Raw genomic sequence first — 25,109 nt, forward strand, 5'->3', positions numbered from 1 at the left:
CATTTTATATTGCCAGATACCCAGGTGCCAATAGCCTACTACTCTTCCTCCTGTATTTCAGCACTTCTTTGCAGCTGTTGCTCTCTCATTTTATACACTGTGCAAGTTATGATCTAATTGGAAGTGAAACCCCAGAGTCCCTTCTGTCAACTAATACCAAAGTCCTGTTGAAGCCTGCCAACGGTACTCACACCCTCAGACATGTTTATTTTAAGTAATCAGACTTTCTCTGGGATGTATAAACATTTGTTTGGTTATTTATCTGCTGGTACCTTTATTATAGCATGGAGAAATGTTTCACATATGCTCTAGCTCATTTATGGGTAACTCAATGAATTTAACTCATCATTTCTCAGTACGACAAATTCTGAAAACTCTTCAATGCCACTTGACACTAAATATAAATACAAAGCTGTTCAGAATCTTTATTTTAAGAGATTTCAGGACATGATATACCAGGTCAGTTAAACAACTTTATTGTGCTATACAAAAAAATGACAGTACAGCTGACGCCTGCAAGGCTTAAAAACACTGGAAATTCTGGACCTAGAATTTCACACTGTAGATATTTGAGAGAAAACACCAGATCCACAGTATCTTCTTCCACTTTTTTTTTTAACGTATTCTCGGTCATCTAAATATCTAGAATAAGACTACAAATCAAGAAGGTAAGGCACCAGAATGTTGGTATTGTGTTCAGTCAAATAAAAAAATCTTATCTACTTTATTTCACTACCAGCCTTCTGGAGCAGAAGATGACAGATGGTGCCTTGGCAACCAGTAACACTCACCATAAAGCAACACAAGCAACTACAAACCACCATCACAGCTCTAGGTGATAGGAAAATGCTGAGTCAGGACTAAAAGCATCTAAACTGTGGCAACATGAATAGCATATAAAAGATTCTTGCTGACATTAAAATGGAATGAAGTACAAAGACAAAAGGTTGGGCTCCATTATACAGCGTGTGCCACGTTGCACACCATCGAAAGTCTGCACAACAAAAACCTGCACCTAGACCTGCACTCCCAGGGCTACGAGGAAAATACCAGGAACTCCTCTGCAGCATTTCTCCACGAGTTATTCAGCAGGGACATACTTAGATCATGCTCCCATCAGCAGAAACCTCTCATTCTTCAGTGACATTTTAAGGCACAGAGTTGTGCAGAAATAGTGAACACAGGGAAAGAATGGGAGAGAAAGCAATGCTGCTCAGAATCCCATTCTGGCCTGACCACCTAAATGTGTTAAAATGTCAAGTTTCAATTCAACTTTGATTTGGGAATGATAATTTAAAAGGGAAAGAGAATACATACACATTTTCATCGGTATGAGTGATTTGATTCCTACTGAATCCACTGACCAGTAACATTTACAAGGTATAACTCAGAGCAGGCAGTATATGAAAATTCAGAAGAACTTTCTGAAGACTGAGCTCACTTGCTTGAAGATGTGCACTCACAAACTTAAAAAGGAGGGCAGATATCAAGCCATGTGAAAAGGTGACAAACTGACAGTGAGTCTCATGACTTTAGGATGACTGATATCCAAGCAGTCAGCTACACAGCTGCAACCCAAGTCAAAAGACAGACGAAATTGCTACCAATAACTCACTTAAGAATAAACCTATTAAGGAGGCAATTTGTCAGTATTTTGCAAAATCTGATCATCCTCACCTTTGACAGGAGTCAGCTACAAAGCTACTACTAACTGACCATCTGACTATACCAAAGAGAAACAAATTTAAAAAAAAAAAAAAAAAGGTGTGAAAAATTCAGTTGTGGTGCAAAATCTCCTGGATTTTGCTTCAATATGAAACCTGCTGTCACTAAAAGAATACGTGAAACCTGCGAAATAGGAAAAGCTGAGGCAGTTCACAAAATAGGGAAACATTTCCTTTGAATTAAGAGAAGAAAGCTGTGCAAAGGGATAAGGAACCTAAACTATTTATCCAAGAAGTAAATACAACTGCTAGTCAACTTGAGATTAAAAAGAAATTTCTGAGAGAATCATCTTTTCCTTTGGGGTATATCTGCAGGGCTATTTTTGTAACTGAGATCACAAAAGGACATATCAAAAGTATAACCAAAAAATCCCAATGAGGAAGAGGAAGAGAAGACAACATCAGAGCTTTGGGTTTACTAAACAATGTTTTCATGCTTTATACTACCAGCTACAAGGAAGGCTGGTAAAAGAAGACATCTGCAGCCAGAGCCATAGAAGACTAAGAGGCGCTGTTTGCTGGGGCCATTTTCACTGAAGTTTGCTGTTGTAAAGGCCACTAGTCCTGGTAAAAGCAATGGTCCAAAAAGCACAAAGAGCCTGTTTCGTTGAGAAAAATCAGTTTGCAGATGCAATGGGGAAGGAGCACTGCTGGGGACATAGGAAGAATCTTACTACCACTAGATTTTATTAGGTTAAAAGGAAGACTGGGGGAATGGAAAAGGGGAAAACACATTATGAAGTACATGAGGACAAGTAGAGAAGACAGCATGAGGTTTTAATTTGGTTTAAATGAGGAGCCTCTGATGTCCATGAGAATTTTGATGCATAAAGCTTAGCTAGAAAACAGTGAAAAGCACGATGCTTTGGGAGGACACCAAAATGCACTGAATAGAAGAACAGATAACATTGTTATGCTAAGCTAGAGGACAAAAGATGCTCCTTAACTCAGTGGTATTTATAGGAATCTGCATTTGTTAGAGCCAGCAGCAGTAAGCACAAAACACAGATCACTTGAGTACACTACTGTATCTCTCTGCCTTTCACTAATCAAAATAATTTTTTTCCATAAAAATCTGCTACTCATCATCCTCAGAATCCCAGCCTTCTGTGGATTTTTTAAAGCTATTCTTTGAACTAAAACGTCACCTTCAATACTACAACATGACCAAAGAATTCACAGGTGAGAAGCATGCTGCTTACTCTTAAAAAAGCAGCTTTCCCTAGGGACATGCCAGTCCTCACTGACACGCACTCTCAGGCCATAAGGTTCTGAGGTCTATGGATGGCTTGTTACTAAGAAATCACATTCTGCACTGCTCTGACACCAGTAGAAATGTATCCACCCCCACACCTGCCTACTGCTCTCCAAAAAGGGGATGGGACTCTGCTCTAAAGTGCTTGAAGAACTACAAATGAAAATGACCCACTGTACACCCTAGGATTAAGCTCTGTCTTCAGGACATTTAAGCACTTTCCTACTCAGCCTATTTCTGTATTTCTGGCCAAGTACCTATTACACATTACTCTTCTTGAAATCAGTGCCACATTTATTGCTGAATTAGAATCTTTTTGTTTTATTTTCCCCTTTTATTTCTGTTCCTCTAACCCTCTTCCCCAGTAGTCATCATCTGTTTCATTAATCAGCACCCACCTTTCCCATACAAATTCTTCCCTTGCCTTAAATCTATCCTCCTTGTTGTCCAACCTTTTCCTTTACTGCCTGAAGAACAACTTCCACTTCCTCTCCTCCTTATCTACCTGGACTCTGGTAGTTCCCTCCTCCCATGCCGCAGAGGCGGCACAGCTCTCTACAACACTGCTAACAAACACTTCTCTACCAAAGCCAGCCAAAAATCCTCCTCTAAGTCACATCACAAGTCCCAACAAAGTGAATGGGGATACTTGAGTGAAGCCAGCAGGATCTGTCCCTTTGTGTTGTTTTGCCATAGCAACATGAACCCAAGATTCTAGGCCATCCAAGGCCGCCTTCACAGCCAAAGCTTTTTCACTTTCTGTTTGCTTGTTTTATGCATGGCAACCATTTAACTTATTTAACCAGTTTTTTTTCCCATTTGTCCAAGTTGGTTCCCTATGTGAATGCAATGAATACATGCACTCCATGTGTAAGTAAAAAAGCCAATCATTTGAAATCAAGTACAGTCAAGCTCAAGAAAAAAACCAATACAAACGGTTAGCTATACAAGCAGTTCTATAAACTTACGAACAGAACAGTTCTTGAAAGAGTTTATTTAATAACCCTACTCCTATTAAATATGCATTTTTGCGGATTTCTTTTTTATTAGATGACATTTATCCTCTGTCAATTCTCTGTGATTTGCACACATACAGGTCAGAAAGATGACTAACAGAATTAGCAAATATTCATGTGGAATTAAAAATCTGTACTTTTTTAATGCCTATGTTCAAGGCGTATACATGAAGTTCCACATTCAGAACTCAAAACAGTAACTTATTCATAAACTATTAAGGGGACAGATTCTGGTTTAGAAACAACAAAGTGGTTTCGTTTTCAGGGAATATATGAATAGTAATAAAACTAAAAATCCTGACATATCAAAAGCCCAGGGAAAAAGTAACTCTGATGTCCTGCAGTTCACATGCTGCTGTGCTTGTAATGGGACATTTCAACAAGTCACAGTTAAAGGCTATGGGAACTGGATAAGTGCCAAGGGAAGATGCTTTATGCCATTTAGCAATTGTGCCCCTCTACTCCATGTGACACTTGTTTTAACATTTTGTTTATTTATTTTCTTATTAATGTATTACAATGTAGCCTGTCAAACTACAGGAAGCCCCAAAATATGCACAAATGAGTCCATAAAAGATGTAAAACCATTCTACCTATTTAGTAATGGTTTGCTGAGGTTGGTTTTGCTACCTGGTACATATTTTCCCCACAGCTGGCAAGAAGATCCAGTTTGGAAGAGGGTGTCTATTCTCAGTATCATTTCACAACCAACTTTCCCTTCAGCTTCACAATATTTTTTTTTTTTAATCACCTGTCTTCATTACTGTGAGTTTAGATGACATCAGACACTGGAAGTTTCAGATGAACAACAATTGCACAACACAGCACAAAACTAAGAGACAGTTTGCAGAAACAGGACAAAAATTAGTCTGCTATATGTTCTCAGGACTCCCCTTCCCCCCACACAGGGAGGTATGCAGCTGAATCTTCCTAGGCTGAGGGGCAAGGTTCTGCTTACCAAGTGTAAACAAGAGAATAGTTTCTTACAGGATCAGGATGCAGGAGGGTTCAATAGGTGGAAGGGAAGGAAGTGCCTTCGGGAGTCTTTTAGTGGAAGGAGTATCCAAGACTCTTCCACAAGGAGTAGACTGGAACAGATTGCTTTTTGACAGCAGCAGAAATTCCTAGAGGTTACTGAACCTCTACAGAAGGGAGCACAGACAGCACTTCGGAGTTTAACAAGACCAACACCCTACATACAAATTCAGTACCAAATCAGAACTTTTCTACCTTAACGTAGAGCACATCCTACATAGAACATCACTAACAGGAGTGGAGAAAACAAGATGCTGGGTGCTGTACAATTCTTGTACTATAATGGCTCAAGCCATTATACTGTAATGGCTCAAGCAATCTGCCATCTACTGCCAGCTTCTGCCATGTTATTTTCTGTGCAACTCACAAGTAGTCTATTCTTTCACAAGCAAAAAAGTCATGACAGTACCCCAATATGGCCACAGCAGTGACCCTGTAACACCCACCTAGAAAGACAACTACTTTAAGCATTCTGCTTCCATCTTCTAGTTAAAAGATGGATGAGAAATCTCACTGCTCCTACAGGGAATACCAGCAGCACAATTATATGCCATCCTGATATACATTCAGATAGCAAAGAAGAAAAAAGCAGAGATGCCTAGAAACATACATACATAAACACATGGCAACCCAAGAAATGTCAGATGCACATTTAAATAAAACTCAAGTTCCCACCAAACCAAATTAACCAGTACTATCTCACCACAATTAACAGAGAAACCAGGCTCACATTTTTTAAATGGGACTTGCTGATTCTGAAAAGTTTACCCCAAAACAAAAGGGTGCACTAGAAACAGGAATCTTCAGGCTTAGCAAGATCATCATAAATTGCATGACAAAAAAATCTCTACAACCTTTCCTTCTCACAGTTAAATTTCTCTGGACTAATTACTTACTTTTCTATGGTTTCTAATTGGAAACAGAAAAGGTTTCCTGGCACTGGGCTATCTTACTCTTCACGAACACAGTAGCAGCCAACAACCTCACAGAAATTTCATTTATCTTAAGTTTTACTTGGCTCAGTTTCTAATTGCACACCTAAACTAAACAGATAACAGCTCTAATGCACCTATCAAGACAGATATAACCCTAGGGAAGGTACCTCTGTAGAACTGAAGCCACAGCAGTATGTAAAGTTACCAACAACTCAGCAAGGCTTCTTCCATTCCGAGTAAAAGGTTTCAGCATATTACTCTGTCAATGAATGCTTCACACTGTTATTTTTTTCAAGACTGAACTCCAAAATCTTAGAACTGCACCTAGAAATATTCTACTAGGGACCTTCCTACCAGGAAAAAAACCCTAAATCAATCACTGATGGTTTTAAAATCTTGAAATTATATCTACACATTTAGAAGAGTAGTTTTGAAACCATGACCTAATAAATACCAAAGATTGTCTAGGTTAATTGTGAGAAACCCACAGAGAGTAATGATGAAAAGCAAGACTACAGCATTAACCATAAATTTGCTATATAAGGATGCAACCCTCTTTGGGAAGGGAAAAACAAACAAAAAATAAGTGGTTAGCAAATAAGTGAATAGGATTGAAAATCAGTGCTTCCCACCATACAGGAATTGGATGAGGTGATACAAGCCAGCCCTCCCCACTGCCATGGGCCATAAGATACTACAGGATGTAAATTAACAAGTTAGAATATTAACTGCTAGGTATTTTAAAGTTAATTGCATGCATTATCAAAACCACATTTTGGAAAAAAAGCCAAATGAACAAAACAGAACAACAAAAGAAGAATTTTGGTCTCTAAGGCATACTCTAGTAGGCAGTTAGATCAATAGATTATTTCTTAAGGTTGTTAAACAAGAATTCAAGATAAACACATTTGTCAAAAGTTCACTGTTACCCACTAAACTTTCAGATGCTCATCTTACAGATAGGAAACTTCTCCCACACAAATAGGGAAGACCTTAAAATGCCACACAGTTAAAAGAATGAGTCAAAAGGAGTTTCCCTTTGTGTAGGGGTAATCTACCCTCTCCCTAACTGTCTGTTATATAACTGCTATAATTCAATTCGTTGGGCAGAAAAACATGTTCAGGTTGGGGCAAAACCTTTTTTCATAAAAATTATTATTTACAAGCACTTCAATGAGTATTTGTTTCAGTCAAGATATGCATCGCTATCGCATTCCACTCAGAATGGAGATATACTCCCATAAAATTTTTACCATTCAGAATTTCCTTTAATCATTTTACATTAAATGTACAATCAAAGACTGCAAAAATCTTTGAGCACAAGTATAGGGAGAGGGAAAGCCGGAATAAATTCCTATATTCAGAAAAATAATCTGTGCATCTTGTATGCCACTACATCTCGTCACTGGAGTGAACCAAACCACCAGATCCCCAGGTATTCAGAAACATTGATCACTTGAAAGGAGGAATCCCTTGCTGGAGGGAGGAACTAATCCATCACAGAACACGAGCTGTACATACTGGGGGAGTGACTTGGTCCATTAATGCAACAGCCTCAAAACAAGAAAAGGTCCATCTTTTCAAATTCCGCAACAGCTGTTTTGTAATTCAAATCATTGTCAAAACAATGTATTGCATTGGTGATAACACACTACTATAGTTCTTAGTCATCCTCTGGTCAAATGCAGCTACAGTCTAACAAATTACTTGTATAAATCTAAGACAAAAGAGGACATATTGATCTTCAATTCACCTCCAGCTTCCTGGTAAAGAAATATACATGAATTCAGCAGATTTATACTATACAATAAGCTCACGGGATACTTTGGGATTTTTTTTTATTGTTCCTCACACACACAATAAACCTCACTGATTTCCAACAGAAAATTACTGTGCTTACAAAGGAAATCAGAAAATAAGTGAATTGCCATTATTCTTCAGAATCATTAACAACACCTTATGTATCACAGACCCTACTGCCTTCTGTGCAGAAAAACAACCTACACACAGTAGCTCTATAATTAACCCGTTTCAGACCCGTGACCTCTAGATAAGCTATTCTCCTGCAACCTAAACAGGTCTCTTGTAAGGTCACAACTGAAATTATTTAAAAGAGGGATCCTTTCCAGCTGACTCCCAAAATATTACAATGTGTTGCAACAGGAAAGGAAAAAGGAAAAAATCTGAACTTGGCCAACTAGTGTACTGAAATTAGACAGACTATTAAAGAGAAGTGATAAACATAATGGAATTAAATTTGTTAATTATAAAGAGGTATAGCCCATTTTAAAGTACTACTCACAGAATGAAGACGGAATAATTATTTTCATATTTTCCTCAAAAACCCCCATTTATTTCATTATAGATACGTCAGAAACTTATCTATCTTCCCAGACATAATCATTTTTAAGCAGTACAAGTCAACAATACTACACTTACAATGCAATATATAAAATGTTCTCTGCTGAACTGGACAAATCTGACTAATCAAGGTCACAAAGTAAGTTCTTTCGAAAAAAATTATTTTGTGATACTGGAAATTAAAAAATATGGACTATAAACTGAAGTGGCAGCTTTAAAGTCCCTCCTTCACTGATTTTCAGAGATATGTAAATCTGTTTCATTTTGGCTACCACAGGGTTAATTGTTGCTGTCATAGCACAAGAAATGCTGCTCTGTTGGATGACTGCCAGCACATAAAAATGTGAATCCACAGTTATGGATAAAGCAATTCCAATTGCACTACTTCTTTGCTAGTACATTTTTATGGCAAAACATGCTTCTATTCATGAAGTGGCTAGAAACTAGCATACCGCTGTTAATCACCACAAATATTACTGCTACAAAAGTAATGCCTATTTATAATGCACAAATATTTTGTGGATCTAGATCAAAAGTAATGCGACTGCAAAGATATTTGCAATCTGTATCCCACAGAGTATTTTCTGAGATTCACATAAATTGCCCAAGACTTGGTAACTCATGTCTTAAATGTTAACAGAATATTAATGGAAGTATCAAACAAAAGAACTGTAAGATATATCAGGCAAAGCTTTACTGCTATTTTCAAATAACATGAAAACAGAAATCTCACTTTGAGATGCTGAAGTGTGTAATTTGTAAAGTCAGAGAACCACCTGGGGATAAAGTTTTTTTACTCCATGAAAGCAATGGAGGAGGGAGATTATCAATGGAATTTAACACACACTGTTTTGTACCTTCAGCAGCTGGCAACAACCCATAATGCTCTTAGAGAAGAATGCACGGCCACTGGAATACACATATACCTGGTCACTGAAACAGTGGGAAGAAAACTCATATTCATTTTATACTTCAGTATGCAGTCAGTGCCATTCCAGAACCAGAGGAGCTTATATCTCTTCCTTTAAACCTGACCTGGGACTGTCAGTTCAGTTGAACTACATTTTGTCTCCACTTGCTCTAACACCTAATGCTGGGAGAATATACAACTGCTATCACTCACAAGCAGCAAATTGGCTACTCCGTGGCAAATGCTCCCTGGCATGTTTTTATCCCACCGTCAATAAAAGATGGCTTAACACCAAGTATTAGCAGCAAGATATCTCACATTTACAGAAGGGTAAGAGTCCATTCTCCAGCTTTTACTGCGGAATAGCTGACATGATGCAAATTCCCATACTTCACTTAGCATTCAGCCATCTGTATGCATATCCATACCTTACGTTTGCCATTGGGCTGCATCCAACTTCACAGACCAGAAAGCAATATGGTTTGATGCAAGTCATCCACAAAACCTTCTCTGGCAACAGCCTTTACATCAGCACAAAATACTTAACCAATCATTACACCAACACAAATCCAAAAGAAAAATCATTATTGATCTGCGCTGAGAGCGTCAGTTGACCTTCACAAAAACAAGCTATTAATGACTTCTTAAAACGTAAGAGAGTATCTAAAAATATTTTCTCTTATGGAAACCCTAAATACTAGAAATAGTTTCTTGTGAGAATACAACTTCTTTGCAACTCAACTTTAACTCTCAGGATGTCTATATACAATCATAAATGTGACATTGTAATAGTTTCACTGTGAAAATATTTTGTCTAGTTCGTTATCTAAAACTTACGGGATTACTCAAAATATCATTCCTTAGGTTTAATTACTTCACTTCAAACATCTTCAAAGAGAAATTTCTCTCAAATAAACCTCTAATGTTTTTGCAAGTCCAGTTATGGCTAATATGACAAAAAAAAAAAATCCATTCAGAAGAGTGGGAGACAGGCCTGCTCGAGAAAATTAATAAACAAGATTTCAAAAATTATGTGTTTATTCCAACACATGAGGGGAGTCTAAGTAAATTGACATTCATTTTCTAAAGAAATACTATGACAAGTAGAGGCCCAAAGTTTTAACAAATTGCAACTGTGGTAGGAAGAGAAGACTTTATAGACAGAAAGTTTTGTGTTCCCCCTGCTGGTTTAGCAATTGACTCCAAACATGGTTCCTGAGGTAGGCATCAAGATGCTGGGGTATGAAAAGATGTTTTGCAGGCCAGGAAAAAAAACCCTGAAGCTTACTTCTTAAAAGAATTCAGATCCATGGTGGATATCATTTACACATTGACCAGGTGAGGCTCTGGACACACAAAATGTGCATCAGTATCAACAACCAAACGAGACCTCCCCAGAGACAGAAAGCATGGCAGGAGAGAAAAATTTGAAGTGTCACTTTAAAGTTAACAAGGTTGGACTGCAGCAAACAATTGGGGGAAGCAAGTTTCAGAGTAAAGGACTCTTCACTGAAGGAAGCCAACGACCTGCCCCCCGTTCAACACTCGTCCCTCCCTTCCTCCCCCAGCTGAGCACCAGCTGCAGCAGTTGGTGTCAGCCCAGGTCTGAGTCGAGGAGCGGCTCCTCCTCAGCTGGAACTCAAGCCCTGTAAGCTTTCATGGGTTAAACTGGAGCTCTTCAAACGAATAAGCATCTTCCCATTAACATTTTACTAACATTCTTGCTGGGAACACTTTAACAGGACACCAGTACAGTGCTAAGTAAAACCCAGCTACCAACTCATGTTGTGCCTGGCATTCATGGAGAAAAATATGGACTGTAAGAGAAATAAAGTAATCTTAGAAAGAAATGATAAATAAATAGATTTTTTCTTAGGAAGATGTTTCATTTACATGTATAGGTTTAAAGTCTTCCACGTACGAGACTACAATAGTATGAGTCCTCCAGGTCGCTGTAAGACAAACCTAATTGGTCCTACAATTAATGAGCAGGCAGCTCTGTCACTCTGGGTTTTCTCCCCAGTGGGGGTCTAATACCAGCCTGTTCAATCTCATCAAAAAGAAAAAAAAAAATAAATAAAAACTTAGTTTGGCATAAATACACATCCAACCAGAAAAACTTTTTCTTAGAACAAAATCATGGCACTTGTTCATCCAAGTGTCTAACAGGTTACAAACCCTATCAGGAGGTCTCCGTAAAAACCGAACTGTCCTGATGATACTACATTTGAGAAGAAGATAATAAACGATAGCAAGTAAATTTTAACAGTTACAGCTTAACAAAACTGAGATGAGTAGATTTATACCTGGTTACATCCACAGCAAGTTGAAAAGGTGTAACTACACATGCAGCTACACCTGAAGTCCTTTCTTTTGAAAAGAAGAAGTATTGCCTCCTGTGCTGTTTGATGCCAATAACAGTGATTTCAGAATTATAAGTGCACCTGAATCTGAGTAAAGTTCATATTTTAAAACTCACTTAATTTACATATAACTTTATTGGCACATTCATATTATTACTAGGAGAGATGAACTGAGAAGGCTGCAGTGAATTGACTCCAGTACATTCCCTGCAAAACATGCAACAGAAAATCCCACAGGTCAACAGCTCCTCAGTGAAATGGCAATGACGGGACATGTATTATCCTCACACAAAACTCTCACTCTGCTCGTACACTGCGGAATTCCCACCTGGCCTCCTGAATGACCCCGCACACACACCGGCGCGAGCATCCGCACAGGGCTTCTTCGCTCGGTGCCCGCAACTCGCCCAGCACGTTCCAGCCAGCCAGGCACGGTGACTGTCGCCGGGACACCTGTAGCTTTCCCCCACCAGCCGCTCACCTCCCGGCTCGCTCCTCAGTTCCCACCCGGAGCCCGCGGTTCGCACGGTCCGGCCGGGAGCGCCGCTCCCAGCGCCGCTCCCCGCACCCGCGCGGGCTCCGACCGGCCCGGGCAGCTCCCGCACCCTGCGCCCGGCAGCTCCGCGGGGCCCCCCGGGACCGTCCCGCTCAGCCCGCCGGGCTGACACCCCGGGAGGCGCCCGCCCCAGCACACAGGGCACCCCCGCGGGGCGCTCGGCCCGAGCCGCCGCACCCACCTGGCGGCAGGTCCGTCCACGCCGCGTCCCGCGGGGCAGGCGCGGGGCAGGCGCGCAGCAGCGAGGCTACGCCATGGGCAGCGCCGGCCGGGATGGGAGCGGACGGGAACGCAGCCCTCTGGAGGCTGCCCAGCGCCGGCCACTGCTGCCCGGCCCGCGGTGCGCGGAGGGGGCGCGAGGAGGCGGGTGCGGGGGAGGCGCGTGCCCGCCCAGCCGGCCCCCGGCCCGGCCCCCAGCCCGGCAGTAACCCCGGCGGGGCGGGCGGGGCCGCCATTGGGCGCGGGGCGGGACCGGCGCCGTGACGGCCGCGCCCGCCTCCGCCGCCCTCGCGCAGCGAGCGCGCGCCTCGGTCCCCGCGCGGCCCGTCCCGCACCGTCCGTCCCCGAGGCCGTGAGGAAGGTCCCGGTGCCACACGCACGGCCCGGCCGTGCCGACAGCCGGCGCCCCGAGCAGCCGGAGCACAGCGGCGATAGACCTCGCTCACGCCGCCCCGGGCGGCGGCACCGCGCCCCCGGCCCCCGCCGGCAACGGCTTTAAGTTACCGGCCTGGAAGGCGCGTGAGGCCGCGGGCACCGCGTCCGTAACGGAGCCTGGGCTGCACTCGGCCCCCGGCGTGACCGGCGGTGTGGCGGTGCCCTGCCCTGTGCTCCGAGGTACGTCCCCGCAGCCCCCGGCGGGCCCAGCTCCCACCGGCGGCGGGGGGCGCAGGGACTGAGCGGGGCCCCGCTGTCCCATCAGCGCGGCCGCCCCGACCAAGGGCAGCCAAAAACACGCATCAGAAGGGGTCTTGTCTGACACCACACAGCTGACATCGTATACAGCTAAGCAAATCAGTCCAGATCACTCGAGAGTTATTACTTTATGGTAGAAAATAACAAAGTGCTGTTCAGTGCACAATGCACTTTTAAGTTGGTCAAAACACCCAACTGTCAAGACTACTGAGTTGGGGAGCCATATGTCATTAAGGGAGCTACACCATGGGTGAGGCCTTTCCACCTGTAGCCCCGTTCTAAGTTTCTCTTACAGCAAGGATGGGCAGAGTTACTTTATGACACAGTCCTGCAAGACCGGTGTGCTCTTGGTACCTACATATCCTGTAAAGGTCATGGTAACAAGAGCAATACTAGCACTTGGCAAACATTAATACGGAAAAGCTCCTGTCACAAAATTGAGCCCTAATCCTATTATTTTCCAAATAAGCAATTATTCTTGTATAGGTATGGAGACCATGTGGAGATAAAGAGCGGTACAGAGGAGTTTCAGAATGTTTCAACAAAATTTTACTAGTTTAATTGGCTTTCTTGCTAGGAGGGGAGTTGATTTTTTTCATAGTGCTGTTTGACTTCAGCCCCTTTGTCCCCAGATCATGAATGCTGAATTCTTACATCTACCCAGGAGGTGTGTTATGAGTGTTCAGACACAATTTAGCCAAATTTGCAACCTAGATTAATGCCCTGCCACTTAACTTTGATCTGTACTGTTTGAACGAACCTTACTCATAAAGTTCCACTGCACATACCACACATCAGTCAATGGCTGGGTCTCCCAAAGACTAGGTCTCAAAACTTCTACGTTATCTGTATATGAGACCACTAGCAAGTAAATAACAAGCATTTAGTCTACATTAAATATTTCAGCAAACAGGCTTATAAAATCCGCAGAAACATGTAAAATACAAGTTTGGACTGCTCGTTGGCAGCGTAAGCCAGCTTACAGAATTTTAAATTTATTTTTAGTGTTTGAAAAGTTGTGCATGTTGGAACGTGACATATCTCCTCTCTTATCACTCTCGTATGTAGGATGCAAAATCTTTGCAAGAGAGGCGTGGAGGTGGGGGAAGTCCCTTCAAGAATGAAGAAAATTAATATTCTTTAGCAACATATGCATTTCAAGGCATATTTTGTGGCTACTATATTTCCACTAGCTGAAATTCCGACCGCTGATTAAAAATGGGATTGAAATTTAAGCAAACCAATTATTTTTATTTTAATTATTCATTTGGGTCCCAGTCCTGCAAAGATTAAATCAAACAGATTAGGTTCACTCAAATAAGCAGCCATGAGAGCTGTTCAAGTGTGTGAAGTCAAATGTGTACACACAAGTCCTGGCAAAATCAAATTCTTTGTACACAGGTCTGACTCCAGCCAAATTATTTTCACCATTTTCACTGATGTTGATAAGAACTGATTCTTGTTCAAGAGCCAATTCTGTTAGGTATTGACCATAGTTCAGGCTTTACACCACTTCTCCTGGTGTCTGAAAAAGTTCAAGACTTTCTAAGACACACTCGACAATGATTTTTAGTTATAAACTAATATGTAACTCAGTTGATGTATATAAAGATATATATTTGCATATGAAAAATTGCCACATTAAAGTACAATTAGGAACATGGGTTGGCTCCCCCAGGAACATAATGATAGACAGTTGGTGTTGGCAATTTTTCTTTGTTTTTACATTTCATGGAAGAATAAACAGAAAACACCTAATTTCTATTAAAACCATGGAAAATTCTTGTAATCTTAACTATAGGGTTCATCTTTGCAGCTGAGGAACACAGATATATATATAATTTGTATTTTTACTTACTTTTTAAGTATTTCCTGATCTAGTGATTAACTTCAGTCCAGGGCAGGGTTATTTTACTTAGCAGGCATTGGCCCAATCCAGCAATGTAATGTATTATCCTCACTAAGATGTAGGAAAGCTGTCACAGTTCACTTTTGCAGGAGGTTTAAATGTTTTCATGGTGCTACATAATTAAGCCTAAGCAAATGTAAAAACTCAAAAAATAGGCACCAAGTAAAAACTATTACCATCACTTGGCAGTTTTAATTTCTTTTTTTTTTCTTTCTTTCCCACAAAATTCAATAGGGATACTTCTGTGGATAACAACTACCCATTTACTATTCTCACAAAATTATAGACCAGCTTCAATTACTAACTTCACGTTATAGTCATAGAGCTCTAACCTGCATCCAAGAGTCTGCTGAATTCAGAAGCAGTATCAATCCTTTAAAATGGCATCCAATCTGAACTAACTAATCCTTCCCAGGGACAGAGGTTATTGATTTGGATACCATTCTATATTCACAGAATCACAGAATATCTGGGGTTGAAAAGGAGAATTAGAGATCACTTGTACTCAAAACCTTAGCATAATGAAACCATCAGTGCCTGGGTAATTTCCACAGTTTTAAGAACACAGAACCGTCTCTGCCTCTGTAATGATGCAGGACCAGGGCCTTGGGATAACCATGGAGCTGGGGCCTGTGTGCTGTCCTTGGGACAGCACTGAATACACTTCCTGCTAATTAACATATTCTTCTGATGAACCCACTGCCACGAGTATAAGCATGCTTTAAAGAGTTGCTGCAGGATGTAGGCATCTGATGATCACTTACCTATTTATAGAACTATTTAAAAGTATTTTACCCACTAAAAGAAATGAAGGGTACAACAGCTCTACAAAAAGTTTATTCCCAAATTGACTTGGAGATTCTAATCAAAAGCACAGACTTCTATAAAAGAGCAACTTTGTATGAAAATGTTTTCTTGTCACAAAGTATTTCAAGATCACAGAAATGATTTTCAGACATTAGTAAGGACTAATTCTCACAAAACTCTGTCTGACTTCAGTGTCTAGATTCTTGTCAAGACTAAAAGATAGTCCCAACCAATAAAGAACTAAAAAACCAAAATAATAATCAAAGATAGGAAGGACCACACTGTCCTAAGAACTGTTCCTGTTTGCTTTTAAATTTATAGATCATGTTCTACATTAAGGCAATACAAGTTCTGTAATGCTGGATCCAGACAACAGGCCAGCAACTGTGTTCTTGAAATGCTAAAGAACCATTGATAGTTTTGAAAGTCTAGAAAAGAGTAAATATCCTAATTCACTAATTCCAAAAAGGAAAGGATCCTGCAAGGATATTTTGTACATAAAACTGGTTTGGAACTGAGATTAAGCACAAGGAGTATGTTCAGATGAGTGCAGTCATTGCCCAGGACATCCACTTTGTCCCTCTCTGAGGTAAAATGCTATTATTTAAAATTAGCTTTCTGTTTTAAGCTGATTTATTTGTGATTTATTGTGCAGCTGAAAGCAGGGAATAGAAAGGTCTAAAAGGCTTCACCATAGGTTGCTAGATATAGGTTGTTATGATGCAGTAACTCTATTGTTATACTCATATGACTCTACCCACACAACCTTTAATATAAAGGTTCACTTAATAAAATTAAGCCATTAAAATCTTCTTAGGAAATAACTCATTAATACAAACTAATGAGGTAAAATTCTACATTCCTTACTGAATGATCCTGCATTCCTTGAACACCTAAAACTTTTGCCAAAGGTAAGTAAATGTTAGTGTTGAACTGTTAGGCTTGTCTACACTTGAATGTTACCTTGGATTAAGGCAGGGTGTGAATTTCAAGTGCACCAGCAAATCTGAGTAATTCCAAACACAGACAAGTCATGTATAGTGCAATTGTGGAAGATACCATGGGGTTTAAACTCAAACCTGATGCTACATATCCAGTTCAAATAACACATTCTTACTTTCAGATTTAAAAAAGGAAGAAAAAAGACAAAATCCTCCAGCATGACTAATCATATCATTTGTGCCTCCCATTCACCCCTGCTTGCCTTGTTTAGGCTCTTCTATACCCAGCACTCCTCTCCTATTGACTCTGATATGCCCCTTACCCTCCTTCCAACATTTTTCTGATAAGATGTTTATAGGCCCTCAACCTACCAAATGCAAACACAACAGACTAGAAGAGGGAGGAAAGAAAGAGAGATTATATGAGAGAAGGGAAAAATCAACAAAAGATCAAACAAGAAAAATGTGAAACTAGCATACCTTTACTGCTCAATCACTTCTTTCTGGCTGGATCCCATTCCTCATATTGCATGTTGTCTGTTTAAAGCCCAATCTGAAGTTTCATCAAATAGCCAGAAGTCAACAGATTACTTTAAACTCTTCAGTTCCAGACAATTCTCTTTATGTTTGATCATTACACACCTAGAACCTTGTCACATAAAAATTATTTAATAACATACACATGTACTTTCAGATTCAAGCCCACATATTAAATAACTCATATTCACCCCTGTAATACTTAAAATATGGAACTATATATATGACTAAAATTGCATACGTTGTTTGCAGGATTGAGTCCCAAACTGCTGTATTCTGTTCTGAACTTTATACTGCATGCTTGTGGTTTCAAGACCGTATTATGGGTGAAACTCTTTGTAGCCAAGATGTAAATATCACAGGCTGAAATCTTCTCATGTCTACAATGTCCTAATTACTTTATTATTTTTTATTTCTATAATTTCCATAGGGTGCCAAAAGTTTTACTGAAAATCATCAAGACAAAGCTGCTGCATAGAGAGCTAACAACTTCAATTAGCAAAGGTAAGTGAAAGAAAGGGATGCAACACAAAGAAAGGGAGGCAAGACAAAATAATTGACCATTGAAGCTTGACACACTGTTTAGATTATGTGCCTTGGACATTTTCTTTCAGCCCTTTTAATCTTTAGTGGATTTGTTTTTCTCTTTTTCTTCCCTTCCCAATCTGATTTGATTGCAAGGACATGATCCACTGGGTCATGATAAAGAAATAGAAGGAGATTGAAGTACAGCCTGCCTCACAGATTAGGCAGAGCCAAAAATCAAACAGCTAGATAGATAGTCACTACCTTTCATAAAGTAAATTTCATCCAGCACAGTAAAAATGCCTGAAATGTGACTGCTTAAGCTACATTTCTGTCCCAAGATAAATAGGTTAGCTAGATGTTTAGAATCTAGCTATACATCCCAGCAAAATTTCATGTCAAGTAAACAAAAAAAATCAAACCTAAAAAACCTCAGAAAAACCAACCAAAAAACCAGAAGTTGCAAGACCTTATTTTATTAAATAGAGCTACTGTTTTGTTATCAGTCTGTTTGCAAAGAGGTTTGAGGATAAGGAGGTTATGAGATGTTTATAAGGTGATACAGTATGATATTTTTATAGCCCAATTTAGGTAATCACATTTTAAAGCAGAGCCATAAAATGAGTCTCTCTTCAGTATACAGTGTTTCCAAATTTCCTCCCCACAAGAAAAATCACCAATTTAAACCTACTAGTTATATGAATCTAAATACCAATCTGTGGCAAAATTTTTGGATTTGGGAATTACCAAGTAATGTATTGCCCAGGGTCCAATTTATTTCTTGTTTGAACTCCAAAAGTTCAAGGAAGGAATTCTGCACTGCTGCTTTGTGCTCAGGTTTGGCACTGATCCTGGTGAACACAGCAGGAGAACACACCACTATTTTTCTTTTGCAAGAGAAATTACCAATACTACTGCAAAACAAATGTGTAAAAGTGCCTAATTTTATACTTTTCTATGTGATTTAAAGTTTAGATCTAGCTGGAATTATGAATTAATGTAAAAGTTTTTCCTTCATGTATACAGTGCAGCATTAACTATTTGAGAGAACATATTATTTTGCCTTTGTGTATATAGGAATTAGAATCTTTTTGCAAGTGCTAGAGATCTCAATTTCATCCCTCCAAGTGATCTCTAATACATTACATTCCTTATTTTGCTTTAGACTGCTACTGATTAGTGCCTTATGTTGGATATTTGTTTGGTTTTCCCACGTGTTACTTCATCGTCCCTGAAATTACAATAACACGTGCCAGGGAATGTGATCTATGAGTCTTAACTGTCCTTCATTGAGACTGAGTGGGGATGTAAGGCAAGTGCATACATATATGAAGGGTTTACACTCAAATTTGACACATAATTTGCTGCTGGAAGGCTTTCATATCATAAATCATAAATCATATCATGATTCATAAAGTATCAATTATTTAGTGTAGATGTGTGTGAATTGCTATCAAAATTCAGTCTTTGTTGCCATTTACACATTAAAAAAGCCAAATGCAAGTTTCTTTTTCCTTCAAATATACACAAAAGATAAGAGAGGTCTCAAGTAACGAAAGAGAGGAGGAAAACCAACCCAACCTCCTATCTGCTCCTTAATAAAACCTTGAGAGAAAAGTCTTTCCACTTCTTGGGTCTCTTGATTGAACTAGTGAACATAGGACTTGTGGAGAAAGGCAATCTTTCTACAGAGAAATCCACACAGATAAGTAGAAAGCAGTTGATTGACACCACCAATCATAGCACATATCTGAAGACAAAAAATGTGAAATACCAGTTCCCAAGCAGTCCAGAGAATATCCAGCTAGCTGTAGTTTCATTAATATTTCTCACTACAGGCCCAAACACAGCTGCTTCTTGTAACCCACCACCATTCCGTCTTGCACAATTTAACAAGAATTTTATGTATTTCTGAATTATTTGTTCCACAGAACTGGCAATGTCAAATATGAAGGCGATAATGAGCTGAAGGACATCAGCAAACTAAGTACGTCAGAGCCAGTGCCCCCAGTGTTATCACGAGGAAATTGTTTTAAAGCAGGGCCAGTCCAAGCCCCGCTATATCACAGGGCTGAGAACTTTCTGTACAAAACAGGTTGCTTACATTTGCCATATGTGACCTGTGCATCTGTTGAACCATCTGTATTTTAGCAGACAGGCAACAGAATTACACACTGTTGAAAACCACAGACAAAAAGAAACAATCAAAGGCAAGTTATGCCGCTAGCAGATATCATAAATATACATATCCAGTAAATTTGTTATTCAGGTCTTTCAAATTTTGCTGCTGCCTGAAGGTTTAATTTTATCTCAAGGACTGGAAGTTTCATTTGCCCCAAAATCTTTTTTTTTTTTTGGAGGTCTTTACAGGCTGGCATGGTACGTGCCCACCAACAGCAATATAGATCTGCAGAAGGTCTCAAAGTTGAAGAATTCATACTTTTCTGAACCAGTCAAAACGTACCTAAAAAATTTCAACTTCTATAGGTTTTAAGAGACCAAAAGTATGAAGAAAGTAACATTATATACTTAAATCATCTTTTTGATACTTCATCTGCTTAATTCAGTTGCTCTTGGGGGGGAAAAAGAAAAGAAAAGAAAGAAACCCACAAATCATTTCTACATGACATGCTCTTTTTAAAACATGGAAGGAAAATATTTGCCTGCCGTAGAAAATATACTGATGCATACCAGTACACCAGAGAAATAGGAAAATCTATAAACCAGAGAGCTCTTTCTTACGTCCCAGATAAAGAAAACACATACTGCCTGGATATCCATATATTTAGATGTCAAGATATTTTGATATCAAGAGGCAACGGAAGCCGAATAGTTAACTACATTGAAAACTGCTCCTAATGTGTGAGCCACAAAACTATCACTATGAGGGTGAGAAAGGCCTCGTGCTAAAGAACATTGGCTGGCCTCCATCTGTCTCATCCTGTTTCTCCCATGAAATAGACCAACCACTTTGTTAATGAACAGTAATTAATTCCAGAAGGAATAGGGGATACAAGAACAGATTCCCATAATCATGCTTTTTAAAAAGCAAGACATATTAATTATCAGTATCTCTCTATTAACAACTACCCAGGTACAATAGGAAGGGGTACACAGAATGAAACTGTATTTGTTGAGGGTCTGATGTCTACACTAGACACACTTTATGGGGAGTTATTTCCAGCCAATTCCTGTGTGGACTGCACATCCATTAGTTTTTGGAGCATGTTAGGTCCTGCATCACAATTTAACTTCACTCGGGAGAAATCCCATTTGTGTACTCTGACACTGCAAACTTGAGAACCAAAAAATGTGGGAATGACCAGGAGGTTCATTTCCAAAGCCTGCTCCTGATCCAGCTGACATAGGCATATCCCAAATACCTCCCACAACACAATTTTGCTCTCACTGTTCTTCAGGGTCACACGTGGGCAAGAGAAACTGACAGAGCAGATACTACAGGGCACTGGCAACACTGACATTTGCTGCCTGTCAATAGATGCATCTGATACCATACTAAGGATGTTCACGCTCAAAGGGAATGCAAGTTCACAAAACATTTTTAGGTCTCTGCTTCTAAGTGTTGAAATCCATGCCAATGCAGAGAAACAACTTTCATGTACTGCTGTGCCCTTCTTCATTCCTATTTTGACTCCACGTTGTGTCCAGGATTTGCACTGGCCCTCTGCTAGGGAGAACTTCATTCACTGACTGTCCGTGAAGGGACTGTAGAATCCTTCTCCTCAGCCCTCTTTCTCCTCTCAAACTGAACACAAATCCCTCTTCCATTACACTTGGAACCTTGTCTAGCCATTCATGTATGTGTGAGGCTGATATACCAGAGGAGATAGTCTTGTGTTGTCCTTTATTTCTTAAACGTTTTTACTTCTTCAAGGTAAAAACATTCAACCACAGTTCTATTTCATTGTATGGGATGGAGTTCAGATCCTTGAAGAGAAAACAGCTGAATTCCTTGGGTCCCAAGTTTCAATGTTAGAAATACGAAAGGTAACAAATTCTCTTTAGAGCAGAAGGGATTAAGAATGTAATTTCTTAATAGCTGCATAATATATCCCACATACATTCCTGATAAAACAGACATATTTAGCACAGGTTGAGAACACTTTTTTTTAAACCAAAATCTGGAGTGATTTCTCAGATGCAAGGTACTTTCTTTTACCTTTTATCTAAAAAGTGTGATGGCAACAAATTAAACCATCCATCCAGCAGAAAGGTAAAGTTAGCCTTTGCACACCTGTTAGGCAAAGTTAGCAAAAGATAGATAAAGACTATGACCGTGCTGCTGTCTTTTCTAATTCCAAGACATTCAGTTAGTGTTTGAGAGTAATTCCTAACCTAAACAGTATTTGTTGAATTCCTGTAGGTAAAAAAGAGGCCAAACCAACATATTAAGGCATATAAGTTGAATTTTCTTGTTCTGCTTGTAATTTTTGAAATGCAGGCTTGTTGTACTACTCAAAACTTAGACCTTGGTAACCATTAACATTTTATTACAACGCCTATATGTACATTTTTTACTGTAACCATATACATCTCTCAGAGGGGCATAAGCTGGGGACCACTCTTAGCTCATACTTGTTTTCCCCATGCAGCCACACATGTGGTGAACAGCTGTAGAAGTTGTAAAATTGTCTTTGCACATGCTGTTGAATTTAATATGCATACACTTAATGTATGAAGCAAGTCCTACAGCAAAATAATGTACTGAATATTTCTTTTTACTAATTTTTGTAAATATTTGGCTTTATTTAAATAAAGACAAATGTTTCCTTCTTAGATTCTTTCAATAAAATAATAGCACTTAATTATTCAGAATTGCAGGTTTACCAGTTCTTACCACAAGCAAGCCTTTTAACCACATCCGTTATGGCAAAGAATCAAATGCTGTCAAAAGTGAATCTGCAAAGCAACTGTTACTATGGTATTGTGACCAGCTCCACTGCAATAAAATACAGAAATGAAAATGTAAATTGTTACTTATATATACATTTTGCTCCAGGGTGCTATAAGCAAAAATGAAAACAGCTGACACTGAGTCACCCTTCTAGATAATAAATATTGCTAATATGAATCTGATGTGTTGAAGGGTGGGAGGAAGCTCCAGAGACTAACACTCCCCTCGTTAATATTCCACCACCAAATTGAAAGAAAGGTGGAGTGGTTTCCCCATCTCTGGTGAGAGCTTAGTTTTCTGAACACAGCTAAATCAATCCCCACAGAGATATCTTATCTGCAAGGCTCATGAAAAATATCTGACAAGTAAATGGTTAGCATTTGGAATGGACCACACCGTGTGAAGTAACAGTTATTTCATAAGAGATTTCCCATGGTATATATTCCCAAACCCAACTACAAGGCCTTCACTCCCACACCCACCACATGATATTATTTGAATGCTGTGCTATACTATTAATATGCTCAGGGCAATTTTAAGCAGCAAAATACATATAGCCAAGCACACTAAAAGGATTGCTTATGTCTTGCTTATTATTAAAAAAAAGAAAACAGATCTATTTAAATGAGGAACACCTCCCTCTGCTCCCATCTTCTATCTGCCAACAAATACAGATATTGCACATGAGGCTTATCACATAATAGAAAGGAAAGCATTATACAAGCCCACTGTTAATTTAGCTATGTAAATAAGAGCAATCTTTTTTTAAATTTGCTCCTTTTTCTGTTTTCTTAGTCTTTGTAACATGTTCAAAAGAATAAGGATTATTTTGAAAACTTTCAAAACTATTTATAATTTTTATTATATTTTGATCAACTATATACTGTAGAAACACGCTCTCACCGATGTTAAAGTTAGCATGTATGAAAACAAGCAATTGCCCATAATACAAACTGTCTGCAAGTCTTTCACGCTTATCTACTACATGTCTTCTGCATACACTAAAACTGGTCAGATTAAACTTAAACATTTTTCTTGCCAATTTATATAAAAAATAGCCAAAAATTGCTTGAATCTGATTTATGGATCTGACAAAAGAACTCACAAAACTTTACAGCTAATTTGAGAAATTTTACAAACATTTTTTATTATAATATCTACTTAAAGTGCACTCTATCTCTTTTCCTTGTAAAAAGAAAAAACAAAAACAAAAACAAAACCAAAGAAACCCAACTTTTACAAAGTGGTTTTACTTTGCTACCTCTAGTATTAACTTATGTTTATTCTGTATGACAGAACAGTGCATGGATTACTGTGGTGCTCTGATTTAGGGTATCATCTTACCTACCAGTGCCAGTGAAGTTTTTAGGGAACTATATCCATAGTGCACATATTCATCAAGCCCCAGTTCAACCTTATGCCAATCAATTAATAAGTTTTTCTCCTCAGAATAAATGAAATTGCTTGAGTGTCTAAGTTGTGTTGCCTAAAGCTGTAATGAGGCCATTTGCCTGGAGAAATGCAAGTTGGAACCCCTCACTGTTTCTGTTTGCACGAGTTCAGATCTCCTAGTGGTACTAGCAAACAAATACTAGCCAAAGGCCAAGACTCAAAGATAAGACTCAAGCCAGAATAAGCAAAGCAAAAATGCATACTATATTGTAGGATGCTGCCTTTTCTTCCTTGTGGGATACTGCATTACTCAGCCAAGGCCTCAGTCCTGATAGCTCTGCTTATTGGGAAATTCACTTCAGATTAAAGAGCCTGTGAATTTTAGCAGGCAGACATATGTTCACCAGACAATTTGCTCTACCAAAATTTAATTTTTTTTTCTGTTATCACAGTAATTGTCATGTAGTTAAGCCATTGCTGATACATAGGAGAAAGATCAGACTTCTACCATAAGGATTATCAACGTAGCTACTGTCAGAGATACCAGAACCAGTTTCTTCAAACATACAGGGAATGACATTTTTTCCAGCAGAGATCTGGGAGAAGGGGAGGAGGGAAGAGTTGGAGAGATCCTTCAAACAGGAATGTAACTTCCAATAATGACTTACAGATGTCTGAGTAATGTTCTAAGATCTTCTTATTAGTCCAAAGCTATTATTTGTAACATATGCAGAATGAAAGCCCCTTGCATAAGGCTGTAAAGAAACTTCTTGACTGAACTAGTTGTGGCTCAGCCAACTTCAGCCCTGGGGGCAGGGAGGTGCAAAGGGGGTAAAAGAGGCCTCATTTTGCACTATCACGCTCAAGTTTTCTTACAATTTTGCCATTACTTTAGAGATGGGACATATTTACTGAATAGGTTCCAAATCACCACACAAAACTATCGGAAATGCCTGTGATAAAGCAAGTAAAACCACACCCAGCATTATAGGAGAGAGATTTGAAATCAGACATGC

At 39.4% G+C, this 25,109-nt stretch overlaps 2 protein-coding genes across 20 annotated transcripts in view; one reads left to right on the forward strand and one right to left on the reverse strand.

The window, feature by feature from the left end:
* Positions 1 to 25,109, reverse strand: part of TGFBR3 (transforming growth factor beta receptor 3) — a 143,199-nt gene that overhangs the window by 101,200 nt on the left and 16,890 nt on the right. For 3 of the 7 annotated variants that reach the window (XM_017835051.1, XM_017835050.1, XM_017835044.1), the window contains exon 1: positions 12,337 to 12,471. The exons of 1 other annotated variant lie outside the window; for it this stretch is intronic. The gene's annotated coding sequence lies outside the window, so the exon portion shown is untranslated. Of the gene's footprint in view, positions 1 to 6,922; positions 6,939 to 12,080; positions 12,102 to 12,336; positions 12,472 to 17,204; positions 17,339 to 25,109 lie in introns of those variants that run through there. 3 more of the 7 variants (XM_017835045.1, XM_017835047.1, XM_017835048.1) reach the window with 3 other exon arrangements.
* BRDT (bromodomain testis associated) overlaps positions 12,862 to 25,109 on the forward strand; it is a 50,605-nt gene continuing 38,357 nt past the window's right edge. For all 13 annotated transcript variants that reach the window (XM_017835029.1, XM_017835040.1, XM_017835043.1 and 10 more), the window contains exons 1-2: positions 12,862 to 12,989; positions 17,692 to 17,765. The gene's annotated coding sequence lies outside the window, so the exon portion shown is untranslated. The remainder of the gene's footprint in view (positions 12,990 to 17,691; positions 17,766 to 25,109) is intronic.

The sequence above is a fragment of the Lepidothrix coronata genome, unplaced genomic scaffold (assembly GCF_001604755.1).
Source record: "Lepidothrix coronata isolate B3197 unplaced genomic scaffold, Lepidothrix_coronata-1.0 Scaffold247, whole genome shotgun sequence".
Taxonomy (NCBI): domain Eukaryota; kingdom Metazoa; phylum Chordata; class Aves; order Passeriformes; family Pipridae; genus Lepidothrix; species Lepidothrix coronata.